Below are 18,589 nucleotides of genomic sequence, written 5' to 3'. Positions count from 1 at the left end.
TATTGTGTATAATGCCGCAATGAACATAGAAGTGCAAGTATCTTTATGCCTTTGTGTTTTCAAGTTCTTTGGATGAATACCCAGCAGTGGAATAGCTGGATCATATAGTAGATCTATCCTTAATTTTCTGAGGATACTCCATACTGCTTTCCATAGTGGCTGCACCAGTTTGCACTGCCACCAGCAGTGAACAAGGGTTCCCTTCTCTCCACACCCTCTCCAACATTTGTTGTTTCCTGTCTTGTTAATTATAGCCATTCTGACCGGAGTGAGGTGATACCTCATTGTAGTTTTGATTTGCGTTTCCCTGATAGCTAATGATGTTGAGCATCTTTTCATATGCCTATTGGCCATCTGTATATCTTCTTTGGAGGAATCTCTGTTCAGATCTTTTGCCCATTTTCTAATTGGATTGTTGGGTTTTTTTTGTTGTTGTTGAGCTGTATGAGTTCTTTGTGTATTTTGGATATTAACCCCTTATCTGATATGTGGTTTGCAGATATCTTCTCCCAATTGTTAGGTTGTCTTTTCATTTTGTTGATGGTTTCCTTTGCTGTGCAGAAGCTTTTTAGTTTGATGTAGTCCCATTTGTTCGTTTTTCCTTTTGTTTCCCTTGCCCTGTCAGACATGGGACTTGAAAATATGCTGCTCAGACCAATGTCAGAGCGTACTTCCTATGTTTTCTTCTAGAAGTCTCATGGTTTCGGGTCTTACATTCAAATCTTTAATCCATTTTGAGTTGATTTTTGTGCGTGGTGTAAGGGAATGGTCTACTTTCATTCTTTTGCATGTGGCTGTCCAGTTTTCCCAACACCATTTATTGAAGAGACTCTCCTTTCTCCATCGTATGCTCTTGGCTCCCTTGTCGAATATTAGCTGTCTATATATGTGTGGGTTTACTTCTGGGCTCTCAATTTTGTTCCATTGATCTGTGTGTCTCTTTTTGTGCCAGTACTAGGCTATTTTGGTTATTATGGCTTTGTAGTACAGTTTGAAGTCAGGGAGTGTGATACCTCCAGCTTTGTTCTTTTTTCTCAGGAATCCTTCGGCTATTCAGGGCCTTTTGTTGTTCCATATAAATTTTAGGATTTTTTGTTCTATTTCTGTTAAAATGTTGTTGGAACTTTGATAGGGATTGTGTTGAATCTATAGATTGCTTTAGGAAGTATGGACATTTTAACAATGTTAATTCTTCCAATCCAAGAGCACGGAATATCTTTCCATTTCTTTGTGTCTTCTTCGATTTCTTTCAACAATGTTTTATAGTTTTCATTGTACAGATCTTTCACCTCTTTCTTTAAGTTTATTCCTAGGTATCTTATTCTTTTTGTTGCAATTGTAAATGGGACTGTATTCTTAATTTCTCTTTCTGCTACTTCGTTGTTACTGTATAGAAACGCAACTGAGTTTTGTACATTGATTTTGCATTGCGCAACCTGACTGTATTCCTTTATTATTTCTAAAAGTTTTTTAGTTGACTCTTTAGGGTTTTCTACATATAAAATCATGTCGTCTGCAAAGAGTAACAGTTTCACTTCTTCTTTTCCAATGTGGATCCCTTTTATTTCTTTTTCTTGCCTGATTGCTCTGGCTAGGACTTCCAATACTATATTAAATTAGAGTGGTGACAGTAGGCATCCTTGTTTGGTTCCTGTTCTTAGAGAGATAGCTTTCAGTTTTTCTCCATTGAGAATGATATTTGCTGTGGGTTTGTCATATATGCCCATTATTATGGTGAGGTATTTTCCTTCTATACCCATTTTATTTAGAGTTTTTATCATAAATGGATCCTGTATCTTGTCAAATGTTTTCTCTGCATCTATTGAGATGATCATGTGATTTTTATTCTTCATTTTGTTAATGTGGTGTATCATGTTGACAGATTTGTGGATGTTGAACCATCCCTGCATCCCTGGAATGAAACCCACTTGATCATGTTGTATGATCTTTCTAATGTATTGTTGTATTCGATTTGCTAGTATTTTGTTGAGGATTTTTGCATCGATGTTCATCAGTGATATTGGCCTGTAATTTTCTTTTTTTGTGTTATCCTTGTCTGGTTTTGGTATCAGGATAATGTTTGCTTCGTAGAAGGAGTTAGGAAGCCTCCCCTCCTCTTCCATTTTCTGGAAGAGTTTGAGAAGGACAGGTATTAAGTCTTCTTTGAATGTTTGGTAGAATTCACCAGGGAAGCCATCTGGTCCTGGGCTTTTATTTTTTGGGAGGTTTTTGATTGCTGTTTCAATCTCCTTACTGGTGATCAGTCTATTCAAATTTTCTACATCTTCTTGGTCCAGTTTTGGAAGGTTGTATGTTTCTAAGACTTTGTCAATTTCTTCTAGATTATCCAATTTGTGGGCATGTAGCTTTTCGTAGTATTCTCTTATCTTTTGTATTTCTGAGGTGTCTGTTGTAATCTCTCCTCTTTCATTTCTGATTTTATTAATTTGAGTCTTCTCTCTTTTTTTTCTTGGTGAGTCTAGCTAAGGGCTTTTCAATTTTGTTTATCTTTTCGAAGAACCAGCTCTTGGTTTGACTAATTTTTTCTATTGTGTTTTTAGTCTCTATTTCGTTTATTTCTGCTCTGATTTTTATTATTTCCTTCTTTCTGCTGATTTTCGGCTTTGTTTGTTGTTCTTTTTCCAGTACTTTTAGGTGCACTTTTAGATTGTCTATTTGGGATTTTTCTTCTTTGCTGAGGTAAGCATGACTTGCTATAAACTTCCCTTGTAGAACTGCTTTTGCTGTATCCCACAGATTTTGGCATGTCATGTTTTCATTTTCATTTGTCTCCAGGAACTTTTTTTATTTCTTCTTTGATTTCTTCATTGACCCAGTCATTGTTCAGTAGCATTTTGTTCAATCTCCACATTTTGTGGCTTTTCTGGTTTTCTTACTGTACTTGATTTCCAGTTTCATACCTTTATGGTCAGAAAAGATGCATGGTATTATTTCGAACTTCTTAAATTTATTGAGACTTGTTTTGTGGCCTAATATGTGATCAGTCCTGGAGAATGTTCCATGTGCATTTGAAAAGAATGTGTATTCTGTGGGTTTTGGATGGAATGTTCTGTACATCTCTACTAAGTCCACCTGGTCTAATGTATCCTTTAAGGCAAGTGTTTCCTTCTTGATCTTCTGTTTGGATGATCTATCCATTGGTGTAAGTGGAGTGTTAAAGTCCCCTACTATTATTGTGTTACTGTCTATTTCTCCTCTTATGTCTGTTAATAATTGCTTTATATATTTAGGTGCTCCTATGTTGGGTGTGTAGATATTTACAAGTGTTATATCTTCTTGTTGGATTGTTCCCTTTATCATTATGTAGTGCCCATCTTTGTCTCTTATTACAGTTTTTGATTTAAAGTCTATTTTGTCTGATATAAGTATTGCTACCCCTGCTTTATTTTCTTTGCCATTTGCATGGAATATCTTTTTCCATCCTTTCACTTTCAATTTGTGAGTGTCTCTAGTTCTGAAGTGTGTCTCTTGTATGCAGCATATACAAGTATCTTGTTTTTTTTATCCAGTTGGCCACCCTATGGCACTTGATTGGAGCATTTAGTCCATTGACATTTAAAGTAGCTATTGATAAATATGTATTTATTGCCATTTTCTCACTTTTTCTTCTTTTTGGGTATTTTAGTAGTTCTTCTCAGTTCCTTTCTTTTTCTCTTGCTCTCTTCCCTTGAGGTTTGATGGCTATCTTTAGTAATATGTTTGATTTCTTTTACTTTTTTTCCTGCTTGTTATAGGTTTCTGGTTTGTGGTTACCATGAGGATCCTATTTAATATACTATGCATATAACAGTCTATATTGAGTAGATAGACTCTTTAGCTTGACCTCTTTCTAAAAGCTCTACTTTTTCACTCCCCTCCTCCCACATTATATGTTTTTCACATCATATATAGTCCTTTGTTTAGTGTGTGTCTATCCATTACCCTCTTATCATTGAAATAGGTGATTCTAGTACATTTGTCTTTTAACCTTCATATTATCTTCACAAGTAGTTGATCTGCTGCCTTTACTATACTTTTACCTTACAAGTGATTTTATTGCCTGTTTTTTGTTGTTGTTGTTTTGGGTTTTTTGATAATTTTTTTAATCTCTATTCATGGTCATTCTTTCCCACTTATATAGGTCCCTTCAGCATTTCTTGAAGAACTGGTTTCTTGGTGATAAACTCCTTTAACTTTTGCTTGTCTGGGAAGCTCTTTATCTCTCCTTCCATTCTGAATGACAGCCTTGATGGATAGAGTATTCTTGGTTGTAGGTTTTTTCCTTTTAGCACTTTAAATATGTCATGCCATTCTCTTCTTGCCTGTAGGGTCTCGACTGGAAAGTCCACTGACAGGCTGATGGGCTTCCCTTTATATGTCACTTGTGGCCTTTCTCTTGCTGCTTTTAGGATTCTCTCTTTGTCTTTAATTTTAGACATTTTGATTACGATATGTCTTGGTGTGGGCCTCTTTGGGCTTCTCTTGTTTGGAGCTTTCTGTGCTTCCTGAACTTGGATGTCTGTTTCCTTCCTCAGCTTAGGAAAATTTTCCTCTATTATTTCAACAAGTAAATTTTCTGCCCCTTTGTCTCTCTCTTCTCCTTCTGGGACCCCTATATTCCGAATGTTAGCACGCTTGATATTGTCCCAGAGTTCCCTTACACTGTTCTCATTCTGTCTAATTCTTTTTTCTCTTTTCTGTTCTGCTTGGGTGATTTCCTCTAGTCTTTCATCTAGCTCGCTGATCCATTCTTCTGCTTCCTCTACTCTGCTATTGAGTCCCTCTAGTGAATTTCTCATTTCGAGTATTGTATTCTTCATTTCTGATTGGTTTTTTTTAATATCTTCCAGTTCTTTGCTGATGTGCTCACTGTGTTCATCCATTCTTCTCCGCATATCTGTGAGCATCTCCATTATATTTTGTTTGAATTTTTTGTCGAGGAGGTCGCTAGTTTCTGTTTCACTTAGTTCTTTTTCTGGTGTTTTGTAGTGTTCCCTTGCTTGGAAAGTATTCCTTTGCCTCCTCATTATGCCTCTTTCTCTGTGCTATTTTCTTTGTACTAGGTGAGTCGGCTATGTCTCCTGATCTTGGAGAAGTGGCCTTACGTATGAGATGCCTTATGAGGCCCAGCAGTGTGCTTCCCTCTCGTCACCAGACACTAAGAACCAGGAGTGACCCCTTTGTGGGCTACTTGTGTTCTTCTGCTGTGGCAGGGTTGTTCCCACTTCAGGTACCCAGGGAGTCTGATCTTTCCTTCCCTGGCCAGCTGTTTGTAAATCCAGTTTGGAGGGGCCTCAGCACTGTTGGCTACAAAGTCTATCAGAACACTCTTATTGCCATTGTCCTCTTAATTGGGTTGGTACCCAGTGTAGCTGGTTGCTAGGCTCAGGGGCATAAAGTTGTGATAGGCCTAAAGCCAACAAGGCTGTTGTCAGTTCTCTTAGGAGTGCAGCTGAGTAGGGCTAGCCCTTGGCATGGGGGCACTCAATTGTTTCAGGCTTTGGAAGGTGGGGCTGATCTTTTTTATGGCTATTTGTGAATCACAAGTCTTCTGCCACTGATAAGCCTCACCCCCCACTGGACCACATACACTGTCAACACAGTCCTGGTCCATGCACACTTCTCAAACCCCTGGAGCATAACCCAACGCCACACTGCAGAGGCCCCCACCTCTGCCCCAATGCCCCCCACAGTTCACCTGGTCCTCACACAAGCCCTGCCCCACAGAGCCAGACACCCTTGCCTGCCTGTAGAGGATCAAGGCACTCAGTCAATGCAGGCTGAAAAGTAGCCTGAGGGCTTGCTGTTAGGTGGGGCCAGTCCCTAGGGCGGGTTGCCTGCCCTGGCTGAACTGGATTAAATCTGTGCTCTAGTGGGTGTGGCAGACCCCTGGGCTAACAGCCCAAGGGATGCACCTCAATGGCCCCCACCAGGGTCTGTGTCAGCACGCCTGGACCAGCTCAGAACAATGGCCCCCACCAATGTCTCAGTCTCCGGAGAGGACCCTCCTCTCACCAAGATGACCCCAGAGCCCACCAGGTGAGTCTTGTTTCACCAAAGGACAGTCAGCCTTCTCTCTGGTGATTTTAGGTTGCTGCAATGAGTGAGTTTGTGCGTGGGCCCTTTAAGACGCGCATCTTTTCGTCTTTCAGCCACTAGCTTTTCTGGGGGTGTCCTCACTGCAGTTAATAGCCAGCAAAGCCAGACAGTAAGACCCCCATCTCAGTTGGGCTGAGTCCGAAGGATGGTTATAGCCGTATTGCCCCTGCTCCAGACCTCACTCCTCCAGGGAGGGCTGTGTACCTTAGGGTGGTTCCCGCCTGGCCAGCTGAAAAGCTCCTCTGCTCCCAAAGGTGGCTTTTTTCCTCTCTGGCTGGAGTTACTGCCTCTTCTGCTTTCATCAGGACTGTCCCTTGTCGTGGGGGTTCTTTTTATCCAGTTTTCAATTTTCATTCCAGGGTGGTTCTTCCCAAAATTGTTGTAACCTGGTTGTCTTCATGGGAGGAGGCGAGTTCAACGTCTGCTCACAGCGCCATCTTGATGAGATCCTAACATTGTGTACGTTTAAGGTGTATAACATAGTGATTTTATATATGTATATATTTCCAAATGATTACCATAATAATGTTAGTTAACACATCCATCACCTCACATAGTTAAAATATTTTCTTGTGTGGTGAGAACTTTTAAAATCAACTTTTTTGTGACTTTCAAATATATAATACAATATTATTAACTATAGTCACAATGTTGTATATTACGTCCCTGGAACCTATTCATTTTATAACTGTGTATTTGTACCCTGTGACCATCTTCACCCATTTTCCCCACTCGCCACTCCTGCTCTCTGTTTCTATGAGTTTGTTTTTTGTTTGTTTATTTTCCCTAAAATAATTTTGTAAAACTCATTTCTAGTCACAGCAGGTAAAATTTCTTTCAAAGCCCTTCAGACTAATTCTATTGCAATTTTTGCCACAGCACAACCGCAGGATTTAAAAGGCTAGGTTTCCATGTGGGCTTTCATCTCACTGAAAGAATCTCTGCTGTGTCCTGGAGTACAGCCTTGAGTCACATAAAAGATGGACTTAATTAACACTGAGAATGGTGAACAATCCCATGGAAATGGAAAGGATGGGAGGGGGAGGAGAAAGAAAAGGAATGATTTGTGGGGGGCCCCCTTCAAGAAGTTTTTCTCAAATTTGAATCCTCAGATTTATTCTGTGAGACCCTGTAGTATTTTCTTTTTTCCCATTTAAAATATTGTGGTAAAAAATGCTTAACATAAAATTTATCATTTTGACCATTTTTAAGTGTACATTTCAGAGACATTTACATTCACATTCTGGTGCAACCATCCACCACCATCCATGAGCAAGACTTTTTTCATGTTGTAAAACTGAAACTCTGTACCCATTAAACAGTAATTTGCCATTCTCCCCTTCCTCTAGAGAGTCTCTGGCAATCACCATTCTACTTTCTGTGTCTATGAATTTGATTACTCTGGGTACTTTATATAAGTGGAATCATACAGTATTTGCCCTGTTGTGACTGGCTTATTTTACTCAGTGTAATGTCTTCAGGGTTCATCCATACTGTAGCATGGATCAGAATTTTCTACCTTTTAAGGATGAATAATATTCCATTGTGTATATATATATATATGGGTGTGTGTGTATATATGAATATATATATATGACATTTTGTTTATCAGTTTATCTCTTGATGGACACAAGGGTTGCTTTCACTTGTTGTGAAGGATGCTGCTATGGACATGGTTGTACAAATAAGTTTTTGAGTCCTTACTTTCAATTCCTTTCTGCATATACCCACAAGTGAAATTGCTGGATCATATGGTAATTCTATTTTTTTTTTTTTGAGGAACTGCCATACTGTTTTCCATAGTGGCTGCACTATTTTACATTCCTACCTGCAGTGTACAATTTCTCAACATCCTCATCAATGCTTGTTATTTTCTCGTTTTTGTTTGTTTACTAATAGCCATCCAAATTGGAGTGAAGTGATATCTCGTTGTTTTGATTTGCATTTACCTAATGATTACTGATATTGAGCCTCTTTTCATGTAATTATTAGCCATTTGTATATTTTCTTTGAAGAAATGTCTATTCAAGTTGTTTTCCCATTTCTTTTTTTTTAACTTGAGATATAATTGACATAGTATATTAGTTTTAGGTGTAAGTTTGACTTTTTTTAAGATTCCACATTTTAGTGAGATGATACAGTATTTGTCTTTCGTTGTCTGACTTAGATCACTTAGCAGAATACTCTCAAAGTCCATCAATGTTGTTTCAATTGTCAGGATTTCCTTCTTTTGTATCACTGAATAATAGTCCATTATATATATATATATATTTACCACAATTCTTTATACCTTCATCCACTGATGGGCACTTAGGTTGTTTCTGTACCTTGGCTATTTTAAATAATGCTGCAGTAAACATAGGGGTGTAGATATTTCTTTGAAATAGTGATTTAATTTCTCTCAGATATATACCCAGAAGTGGAATTGCTGGATAACATGATTGTTCTATTTTTAATTTTTTGAGGAACTTCCATACTGTTTTCCATAGTGCCTATACCAATTTACATTCTCCCTAACAGTGTACAAGGATTCTCTTTTTCCCACATCCTTGCCAGCACTTGTTATCTTCTTAATGATAGCCATTGTAACACGTGTGAGGTAATAGCTCATTGTGGTTGTGAATTGCATTTTCCTGATGATTAGTGATGTTGAGCACCTTTTCATGTACCTATTGGCTACTTGTATATCTTCTTTGGAAAAATTTCTATTCAAATCCTCTGCCCATTTTTTAATTGGATCATTTGGCTTTTGCTGTTGAGTTGTGTGAGTTCCTTATGTATTTTGGATATTAACTCCTTATCAGATAGGTGGTTTGCAAATATTTCCTTCATTCTTTAGGTTCCCTTTTCATTTTGTTGATGGTTTCCTTTGCTGTACAGAAGCTTTTTAGTCTGATGTAGTCCCACTTGTCTATTTTAGCTTTTGTTGCCTTTGCTTTTGTTGTCAAAAGGATTCAAGCGTTTTAGGGGCCTTTGGACCTCATGAATCTGTATGTCCATTTCTCTTGCTATATTTGGGAAGTTTCTCCCTTTATCCCTTTAAATATACTTTCTGTCCCTTTCTCTTTCTCTTATCCTTCTGGGATTCCCATAATGCATTTATTGTTTCTTTTTTTTTAAGATTTTATTTTTCCTTTTTCTCCCCAAAGCCCCCCAGTACCAAGCTGTATATTTTTAGTTGTGGGTCCTCCTAGTTGTGGCACGTGGGACACTGCCTCAGCATGGCCCGATGAACGGTGCCATGTCCGCTCCCAGGATCTGAACCGGCCAAACCCTGGGCCGCCCAAGCGGAGTGCGTGAACTTAACCACTCGGCCACGGGGCCGGCCTCCACATTTATTGTTTCTTTTGGTTGTGTCCCATAAGTCCCATGTATTTTCTTCACTCTTTCTCATTCTTTTTTCTTTTTGCTCATCTGACTGGATGATTTCATTTGACTTATCTTTGTATTCATTGATTTTTTTCTTATTCTTAGTCAACTCTGCTGTTGAAGCTCTGTTGAATGCTTCAGTTTAGGTATTGTATTTTTTAGCCCTATGATTTCTGTTTTTCTTATGATTTCGATTTCTTTGTTGAATTTCTTTTGTTTCATGAATTGTTTTCCTATTTTTGTTTAGTTGTCTGTGTGTTCTTGCTGTTCACTGAATTTTTTAAAAAGGATTATTCTGAACTTTTTGTGAGACAGCTCAGAGATCTTCATTTCTTTAGGGTCAGTTATTGGAGTATTATTAATTTCCTTTGGTGGTGTCATGTTTGCCTGATTCTTAATGATCCTTGATTCCTTTCATTGGCATCTGCACATTTGAGTACACAGTCTCCTCTTCCAGACTTCACATATTTGCTTCAGCACAGGCATTTCTTCACGAGTCAGCACATCTTGGGGTTCTGGATGGGTCAGCTGATAGCATCTTTTGGCAGGTGGGGCTTCCTGCTTGGGTCTCTATTTGGGCAAGGCCACTGCCTGTGCTTTCAGTCTGGAGAGCAGGGGTGGTGCTGCTGGCTTAGCTCCATGGTTGGGTGAGCTTTCTGGCTGAGCTCCATGTTGAAGCATGACCACTGGTTTTTCTCCCCGTTCAGTGGGCATTGCTGGTTGGGCTCCTTGGTCAGGTGGGGACATTAGGTGGGTTCTGAAATCACCTCTGGTTGACCAATGTCACTGACTGTGTTCCCTGTTAGTGTGATTTCACTAGTTGAATTCTTCAGTTGGGCAGGGCTATGGGCTTGGCTCCACAATCAGTCCTGGTTGGTGTAGAGTCTTAGGCTGTGATCCCCAACCTGATGGTGCTGCTGGATAGATTCTGTGTTTAGGTGGGGCTGCAGGCAGGGCGCTTTGTTGTTGGACAGGGACTCAGGCTGTGCTCTGCAAGTAGGCTGGGATGCAGACTGTGCCCCAAAGTTAGGCAGGCCATAGGCTGGGCTTGGCAATCAGGTATGCTGCTGGCTGTGCTCCACTGTTTAGCAAGTTTTCTGCCTGGGCTCTTTGATCAAGTGGGGCCAACAACTGTATCCCACAGGTGGAATGGACTAGAGACTGTGTTCTGCAGTTGGGCAGGATCACTGTTAGGGCTGAACTCATCAGGTGGAGCTGCAGGCTATGCTCTAGGATTGGGTGGATTCACTGGCTGGGCTCCCTGCTTGGGCGAGGCTGCAGGCTATGTTCAGCAATTGGGCAAGGCTGTAGGCTGGGCTCTGCTTTAGGGCAGGGCTGTAGGATGGGCTCAGTGGCCTGCAGGTACCATAGGGTGGGTTCTGAGGCTGTCCATGGTCACTGTTAAGTCTCCTTGGCTATTCAGGGCCAGAGGCTATACCTCACAATTTGGTGGGTCTGCTGGCTTGGTTCCCTGTGCAAGCATGGCTTTAGGATGGAGTCTATAGCTACCTGAGTTCTCTGGTTAGGCTTCCTGGTCAGGCAGGATTGGGGGCTATATTCAGCATCAGAGAAGCCTTTGAATTTGGATCCCTACGTAGGTGTGGCTGCAGAAGGAGCCTTGGCCATCTTGGCTTGCTGGGGCTAGTGCCCCAAACCAGGAAGATTTTCCCACTGAGCTCCCTGGCCAGTTAGGGCCACTGGCTCAGCTCTGCAGGTGGGCTGCATGAGCTCCCTGCTTGGGCACTGCTACAAGTATGGCTGTAGGATGGGCTATGAACCTGCCTCAGTTTTCTAGTTCGACTTAGATGCTTATAATGTTATAGTCAATTAAGCATGTGTATTATCCACTTTGTATTGAGCACCTGGGTCATCTAAATTAGTTATGGTTTCAGTTCACCATCGCCCACATATTTATATGAGATAAGCCTTTGGATTTTGTTGTTGGGTGTTGATGTTGTTGGGTATTGAGGAGAATACACTCATCTTGATAAGTGAGGTTTATGGGAGAGCTAGGCTAGGAGAAAGTTATGATGCTATATGTAGAAAATCAGCTTGGTGGAAGCAAGCCAAGCATGTGGATAAATTTGCCATCTTATGTATTTCTGTGGATAAGTCTATATGCAGGTTTGATTTGGTGGACAATTGTATGTTCCTCCTTTTTCAGATTGGTATACATTGGTGTTTGAATTTCTTGCCAGTTGCCAATGGTGGATAAAATCACTGTGTTTCCATGACTGTGGGATAAGCTTCACAGGTACTCTCAGAGTTTTTTTTTTAAGTTGTTAATTTAGCCACACACCAAATTAGATCCTGAACTATGGGGCATTCACATATGGGATCCTCACAGGTGGCCGACATTATTTCAAAAGTAGACATCAATTGTATTGTACATTTAGCCTATTTTTTTCACTGTTTATCACAACATTGCTGTGTTTCAGTGGGGGACCTCCTGCGCCATTACCTCTGTTCTTGGGGAAACTTCTAGGATAGCCATTTGTATAGCTTTAATAGCCTCATGATGGCCCCTTGGGAGGTAGTAGTGTGACCAAACCAATAAATTTCCTCCCAGGTTAGCTTTTCTACTAGGCTCCTTATTATCATTCCCGTCTTCCATAAGGTGGGGTATGTATGGTTTTTAGGACCCCTCAGAAGGGTAACTTTGGGTGTCAGTTTCCCTCCAGTGTTTCCCAAGTCTTTATTAACAGTGACCATTGTAGGCCCAGCAGATTTTGTAATAACTGTAAGCAATTTAGTTTATCTAGTACCAGTTATTGCCCAGATCCTCACTGAAAAGTAGAAGACTTACAGGTGACTTGATAGATGGGGACCAGCCAATAGTGGAGATAAGGAATATGTTGTAGCCAGAATCCAAAATTCCTATCGAATGTTCGACCTTCTTTACCAATATGGGAGGTTGAAGCACTAGGAGCTTGTCCTTTACCAGATTGGAAATAGTTCACCCTTCTGAATTTAAAATGTAGCCTCAAAATTAAACAGATTTGAAGAGATCTTGTACCTTATGCAGGGCATTTGCCCATCCCCTGTCAGTGAGGTGTTTGCTTGAAGTTGCAATGTCCTGTGAGACAGAGTCTTGGTCAGGTCCAGTGAGGATGGTGTCATCAACGAAATGGCATAGCCAAATTTCTAGTGGGATGTGGAGCAGGCATCTAAGTCCTGTCTGCAAAGCACATGTATGATCAGAGGGTTATTTACATATCCTATAGGCAACCAAGAAAAGATATACTTTGACCCTCAAAGTTGAAAGTAAATTGTGGTTGACTCTCCTGAAAAACTTTTGGTGAATAGAACTTGTTAGTCAAGTCTATAATTCCAAACCATTTATCTACGGTGCTTTGAAGGTTAAGGTGAAGATATCTGGTAGTGTTGCTCTAATAAAGGGAACAGCCTTGGGGCTGGCCCCGTGGCTGAGTGGTTAAGTTCGCGCGCTCCGCTGCAGGCGGCCCAGTGTTTCGTTAGTTCGAATCCTAGGCGCGGACATGGCACTGCTCATCAGACCACGCTGAGGCAGCATCCCACATGTCACAACTAGAAGAACCCACAACGAAGAATACACAACTATGTACCGGGGGGCTTTGGGGAGAAAAAGGAAAATATAAAATCTTTAAAAAATAAAAAAATAAAGGGAACAGCCTTGTTCAGCTCTCTATAATTTATAGTTAGCCTTCACTTATTAGTAGTGGCTTTATAGCACAGGCCATAACAGTGAATTGAAAGATGAGATAATAGGAATTACTATCCCTTCTTTAAGTCAGTCAGCTTTTTCCTTTTTTTTGTGAGGAAGATTGGCCCTGAGCTAACATCTGTTGCCAATCTTCCTCTTTTTGCTTGAGGAAGATTATCGCTGAGCTAACATCTGTGCCAATCTTCCTCTACTTTATGTGGGATGCCACCACAGCATGGCTTGACAAGTGGTGCTAGGTCCGTGCCTGGGGTCCTAACCTGCTAACCCTGGGCCACCAAAGTGGAGTGCACAAACTTAACCACTGTGCTACTGGGCCAGCCCCAACTAAGTCAGCTTTGATAGGCTGTAATCCTTCAGTGCCTTGCCTTAGCCAGCACTGTGTCATATTTACCACCTGCACTGGTGAGGGAAGGCTAACTGATTTCCACCATGCTGTGCCCACCAATAGTGTGAAAAACCTTAGGCTTGTTCCATGAGGTACTTGCGGACTGAAGAGATCCATTCCAATAATGGAAAAAGGGATGGTCTTGGTGGGGGTTAGGGGATACAACCAGGATGGAAGCATCTTTTTGTTGAACTGGGCCAAGCTGATCACCTCTTGCTTGGGGTAAGGGGTATGGGGGTCCCTATAAAGCGTGAGTGATTCCTTGGATTAGGGAGATTTGGGCAACTGTGTCAAACAGAGCTAGCCAGTGGTGTTTAGTTTTTGGAGCCCAAACTATAGTTAATATGGTAAAAGGATGATTGTCTGCTAGAAGGGGCCAGCTTCTGCAACAGCCCTTTCTGTGACTTCCAGATCCATATGTGAGGGCAGGTGCCTGTCACTGGAGGAGATCAGGGGTAGGCTTCAAAGGGCAGTCTGTCTTTGGAGATGATGCCTACCAAGGATTGTAGTCTACCCCTAGTAAATAATGTAATTGCTTCACCAATTTCCCAGAAATCATCCAATTTGGATCCCCCTTGTCCCTTAGGATCCAATATAACCACTCTTGTTCATCTCACAGTTCATGCTTAATCTGGTACCTGGTTATAGGTGGTTTCTTTGGCCTCGAGAAGAGAGGCATCACTGTTGATAGCAATTTTTATTTAGGCAAGATAGGGTATTGTTTGTAGAATTAACAAGCAATACTTGACTCTGAGTTTATCATTCATGAATTTCTATTAAATATAGGGCAGTTATGACTTCTTGAATTATTTTAGCATTAACTATCATGGCCCATAATAAGGACTTATACTTATCAGGAGCCCTCTTGAGAAATAACTGGATAAACTCAGGACTCAATTCAGTCACCTCTGGACTTGCCAAATCATCATACTGCATGCCATACTGCATCCATCTATTGCCTGATAAGCCCACTCCAACATCCCCAGCTGATATTTTCCATTGATAGTCCAGGTCTTTATGAGGCCTAACATAGAATGGGAAGCCCTCCAAGCCATAAAAGTTTACATCAACAAGGAATATGTGGAATGGGGTCCAAAGCCTTCTCTGTGGGTCATTCCCATCTTTCAGACCATTTTTCCATTCTGAACTATGGCGACCAATTGTTTAATTTCAGCCTCTGTTAGGTGAAGCTTGTTCCTCACCAGATTTGTTCTATATAGCCAGGCAGCCCCTTTTATACTTGGTTCCAGGGTTAGATCTTTAAGAAGAGACTGGCTCTCAGGACAAGAGAGAGAACATGTCTCCTCCTCCAACTGAGAACCAGCCCCTCCTTCTTGGCCCTCCCCTTATGCCTTTTCTATCTTTTTTACTTTGCAAGTGGTTACCAGGAAAACAGGATAAATTATTGTCCTCAGTATCATGATGGTATTGTGCGCCTTTCCCTCTAATGGGCACCTGTCCTCTTCCATAGGGTCCTCCCCTCCATCTCATCTCCCCCAGGAGTTTAAGTTTCTACCTAGTCTTCAGGCAGTGTCCTGGTGAGAAGTACCCTCTAGCAGGACCCAATACATGCCTGGTCGTTTGGAGCACCTGTTCAGTTATTGCCCCAAGATTTATCTTATCTATGGCTAACAGATACTGGGTGCAGTTTCACAGGGTATCCAAAGCAAGTAGGCTTTAATTGGGTAAAAACTGCTTATTTGGGCTATGATTAAAACAATTGGATGGGTAAAGATTTGAGTTTGGCACTGGTGGGCCTTTCAACTAACAGCTCCAAGCCTGCTATGAAGAACAACATAGGGCCAATATGCACAGGCCACCTTTGGCTCATTTATATAACAGTAATGTAAGATAGTACAGCCACTCTGGAAAAGTTTTTCGGTTATTAAAAACCTAAACATGCAACTACCATATGATCCAACAGTTGCACTCCTGGGCATATATCCCAGAAAAATGAAAACTTTTGTTCGCACAAAAACCTGTACACTGATGTTCATAGCAATTTTATTCATAATAGCCAAAAACTGAAAAAACCCAAATGTCCTTCAGCATGTAAATTGTTCACAATTAAACAAACCATGGAATATTATTCAGCAATAAAGAATGAACTATTGATACATGCAACGCCTTGCAGAGAATTATGCTGAATTTTAAAAGCTAATCTCAAAATGTTACATACTGTGTGCTTCCATTTATATAAATTTCTTGAGAAGAGAAAATTAATGGTTAATGGTTACAAGGGGTTAAGAACAGGGTAGAGGGATAGAGGGAAGGGAGGTAGGTGTGGCTATAAAAGGACAACAGCAGTACTCCTTATAGTGAGAGAATTGTTACTATCTTGACTGTATCAGTATCATTATCCTGGTTGTGATATTGTATAACACTATCTATTGGGGAAACTGGGTAAAGGGTTCATGGGATCACTCCCTATTATTTCTTTTTTTTAATTGTGGTAAAATACACATAACATAAAATTTACCATCTTAACCATTTTATGTGTACAGTGTTAAGTATATTTGCATTGTTGTGCAATCAATCTCCAGAAATTTTTCATTTTACAAACTTGAAACTCTATACCCATTAAACAACTCTCTATTTCCCCTTCACCCCATCCCCTGACAACCACCATTCTACTTTCTGTCTTTTTTAATTTGACTACTCTAGATAACTCGTCTAAGTAGAACCATAGATTATCTGTCTTTTTGTGTCTGGCTTATTTCACTTAGTATAATGTCCTCATGGTTCACCCATGTGGTAGCATGTGTCAGAATTTCCTTCCTTTTTAAGGCTGAAAAGTATTTCATTGATTGTATATACCACATTTTGTTTATCCATTCCTCTGCCCATGGACACTTGGGCAACTTTCACCTTTTGGCTCTTTTGAATAATGCTGCTATGAACATTGTTGTAAAAGTATATTTTTGAGGCCCTACTTTCAAATTTTGTGGATATATACTGAGAAGTGGAATTGATGGATCATATGGTAAGTCTATTTTTAATTTTTTGAAGAACCACCGTAATGGTATCCATAGCGGCTGTACCATTTTACATTCTCACCAATGATGGAAAAGAGTTCCAATTGTTCCACGTTTTTGTCAACACAGGTTATTTTCTGTTTTGTTTTCCAAATAGTTGCCATCCTAATGGGTATGAGGTGATATCTCAGTGTGGTTTTAATTTGCATTTCCATAATGATTAGTGATGTTGATCATCTTTTCATGTACTTACTGCCCATTTGTATCTCTTCCTTTGGAAAAATGTCTATTCAAGTCCTTTGCTGATTTTTTAATCAAGTTGTATATTTTGTTGTTTTTGATTTGTATGAGTTCTTTATATATTCTAGATATTAACTCCTTACCTGATATATGATTTGCAAATATTCTCTCCTATTCTGTAGGTTGCCTTTTCAGTCTATTGATTGTGTCCTTTGATGTACAAAAGTTTTTAATTTTGATGTAGACTACTTTAAACCAAAGTAGCAAGAGTAGGCATCCGTGTCTTGTTCCTGATTTTAGAGGAAATGCTTTCAGTCTTTTACCATTTATGTATGACCTTTATTGTGTTGAGGTGCTGTCCTTCTATTCCTAGTATGTTGAGTGTTTTTTTTTTTTGTTGGTTTGGTTTTTTTGGTGAGGAAGATTGGCCCTGAGCTAACATCTGTTGCCAATCTTTCTCTTTTTGCTTGAGGAATATTGGCCCTGAACTAACATCTGTGACAATCTTTCTCTATTTTTTTATGTGGGATACCACCACAGTATGGCTTGATAAGCAGTGTGTAAGTTCATGCCCAGGATCCGAACCCTCACATCCTGTGCCGCCAAAGTGGAGTGCACAGACTTAACGACTATGCCACTGGGCTGGCCTCTTGAGTGTTTTTTATCATGAAAGGTTGTTGAAATTTGTCAAATGCTTTTTCTGATGATCATGTATTTTTTCCCCATCATTTGGTTAATGTGGTATATTACATGGATTGATTTTATATATGTTGAACCATTCTTGCATACTAGGAGTAAATTCTACCTGGTTATGGTGTATAATCCTTTTATTATGCTGTTGAATGCTGTTTGCTAGTACTTTCTTGAAGAATTGGCATCAATATTTATAAGAGACATTGGTCTGTAGTTTTCTTTTCTTGTAATATCTTTTTCTGGCTTTGATATTAGGGTAATACCGGCCTCATAGAATGAGATAGGAAAGGTTTCCTCCTCTTAAATTTTTTGGAAGAGTTTGAAGATGATTAGTGTTAATTCTTCTTTAAATGTGTGTTAGAATTCACCATTGAGCCTACTGGTCCTGGGCTTTTCTTTGTTGGGAGGTTTTTGATTATTCATTCAGTATCCTTACTAGGTATAGTTTGTTCAGATTTTCTATTTCTTCATGATTCAGTCTTGGTAGCTTGTATCTTTTTCAGAATTTATCCATTTCATCTAGGCTATTCATGTTGTTGGCATACAATTGTTCATAGTATCCTCTTATAATTCTTTTTATTTCTAAAAAATTGGTTGTAATGTCCCCTCTTTTATTTTTAATTTTAATTTTTTGAGGTTTCTCTCTCTTTTTTGTTTTAGTTAATCTAGCTAACATTTGTTGATTTTTGTTGATCTTTTCAAAGAATCTTCTTGGTGTCATTGATTTTTTTCCTGTTGTTTTTCTATTCTCTATTTTGTTCAAATCTGCTCTAATCTTTATTATTCTTTTCATCTGCTAGCTGTGGTCATAGTATATTCTGCTTTTTCTACTTCCTTAATGCATAAAGCTAAGTTGTTGATTTGAGATCTTTCTTCTTTTTTAATGTAAGCACTTACATCTAAAAATTTACTTCTAAGCACTGCATTTACTGCATTTTCTAAGTTTTGATATGTTGTGTTTTTGTTTTCAATTGTATCTGAATATTTTCTAATTTCCCTTGTGATTTCTTCTTTGACCCATTGGCTCTTTAAAAATATGTTGTTTACTTTCTACATATTTGTGGATTTTCCAGTTTTCCTTCTGCTATTGATTTCTAATTTCATTCCATTGTCAGTTAAGACCTG

General features: G+C 39.7%; 1 protein-coding gene across 20 annotated transcripts in view; it reads left to right on the top strand.

Moving 5' to 3' along the window:
- LOC103543242 (ankyrin repeat and SOCS box protein 12) overlaps positions 1-18,589 on the top strand; it is a 183,578-nt gene that overhangs the window by 111,909 nt on the left and 53,080 nt on the right. For 2 of the 20 annotated variants that reach the window (XR_011536120.1, XR_011536122.1), the window contains one exon: positions 6,459-6,558. The exons of 17 other annotated variants lie outside the window; for them this stretch is intronic. The gene's annotated coding sequence lies outside the window, so the exon portion shown is untranslated. Of the gene's footprint in view, positions 1-6,458; positions 6,559-18,589 lie in introns of those variants that run through there. One more of the 20 variants, XM_070605647.1, reaches the window with a different exon arrangement.

Source organism: Equus przewalskii, chromosome X (assembly GCF_037783145.1).
Source record: "Equus przewalskii isolate Varuska chromosome X, EquPr2, whole genome shotgun sequence".
NCBI lineage: Eukaryota > Metazoa > Chordata > Mammalia > Perissodactyla > Equidae > Equus > Equus przewalskii.
The sequence above is the reverse complement of the archived record's forward strand: the minus strand, read 5'-3'. Positions and strand labels throughout refer to the sequence as shown.